Source organism: Aplysia californica, unplaced genomic scaffold, assembly GCF_000002075.1.
Source record: "Aplysia californica isolate F4 #8 unplaced genomic scaffold, AplCal3.0 scaffold00163, whole genome shotgun sequence".
NCBI lineage: Eukaryota > Metazoa > Mollusca > Gastropoda > Aplysiida > Aplysiidae > Aplysia > Aplysia californica.
This window is the reverse complement of record NW_004797433.1, coordinates 1056535-1058213: the sequence shown is the minus strand read 5'-3', so window position 1 is coordinate 1058213 and position 1679 is coordinate 1056535.

Genomic DNA, 1679 nt, shown 5'->3' with positions numbered 1-1679 from the left:
CAATCCCCCAAATCACCCCCTAACCTCCCCTCCTCTGAACCTCACGTTCGTTCAAACCCTTCGAGCCCCCTATGTGTCAAGACAGGGTAAAGTCTGGAAGTTGTTGGAGAATTGATGATGCGTGGTTGGAAGACTCTCCTCTCTCTGAAGTCCCGATTGTTGATCGAGACTGTGCTGAGGGTACCATAAGCTGCCCCAGGGCATTGCAAGAGAGGCTACTCTGTAACCACGAGTGAAATCCCACCAATGAGTGTTCGCCTGTTTGTTTACCGACAGCCATTAAGATCAGTTGAAATAAATAAATAATGGCTGTTCTCTGTATAGAATTTACATCGAAACAGCAGCGCTTGTTTAATGAGCGACAGGGAAAAGGTAAGAAAGAAAAAAAAGAAAGAAAGAAAGAAAAGAAAAAGAAGAAAGAAAGAAAGGAGTAAAGGCAATGTGAAAAGCCCAGACGGAGGTTAGATGAGGTGGAAATGGGAATGGAGGTTGTTATTATGATATTTTTGTTTGTTTGAGGAGGGGGGGGGGGTTGAAATATTATATCTGTGAACGTTGATTGTTGTCTCAGAGATCAGCACTGATACTTTCGTTACCACGTTTCTATGAGTTTGGAACGTCTCTCTCTCCCTCCTTCTCTCTCTCTCTCTCTCCCTCAACCTCTTTTCCACCCAGGTCCATCCACACCCGTCCTCGCTTTCCTCCCAACTCCAAAACACGATCGACACCTTGAATCTGTTGTATGGTTTCAAACGAAAGTACGTCTCAGCCACCTACACCGTTGATTCGTGTCACTGCTTCCACGTCGCCAACCACCCCAGTCAAAAGCATACCCCAAACCACTCTGGCCCCTATCCCTGTATTCTCCTACCCCCCCCTCCCCACAACCCCCTAACTCTTACGACCTCCCCCAACCCAACTTCTGCTCAAAAGACAACAAACAAACAAACAAACAAATAAAAACAGACAGACAAACAAACAAACAAACAAACAAAAAAGAAAAAGACACACACCATTCAACGGACAGAAAAAAAGATACAGAATTTTTAAAAATCTCAGAATACAAACAAAAACTTACACCCCAACCCCCAAACACACACAAAAAAATAAACTTAGTCTGTCATGAAACGTATGTCCCCTTTCAAACCACCTCTTCTTATCAATCTCTCTAAACCCTTTGACGCCCCCCCTCCCTCCTCCCGCCAATTACCCTTGCACTCCCATCACCACTCCCTCCCCCCTTCCACCCACCTCCAGCACATATAGATTTTTCGACAAACCGCGCAGTTACTTATACTCTTTCCAGTATACCGGCTTCACCAATTGATTACTCCAACTTTCCAGCCCTTGCTCATTAACACCAGGAAAACATTAACAACTCCAGAACCCACTTTTTTTTACCATGCCCCACCCAAACGCACACTTGGACAAAAGCTAGCTCAAATGAACCTTTTTTCCCACCAGATTACATTACACGTCTTTCTTTCCTTCATCGTCTTACCAGGAAAACTCAAAGCAAAGCCTACTCACCAAGTATATTGTAACCTCCCCCTCCTCTTTTCCACCCCACCCCCCAGCAAAAACAATCCCAACCCAAAACAATCTCTTTTCCTCCATCTTTTAACTCCCACCTTCTCCTTTCCAGAACAACGACCTCTTCTGTCGCCCATAATCCCCCC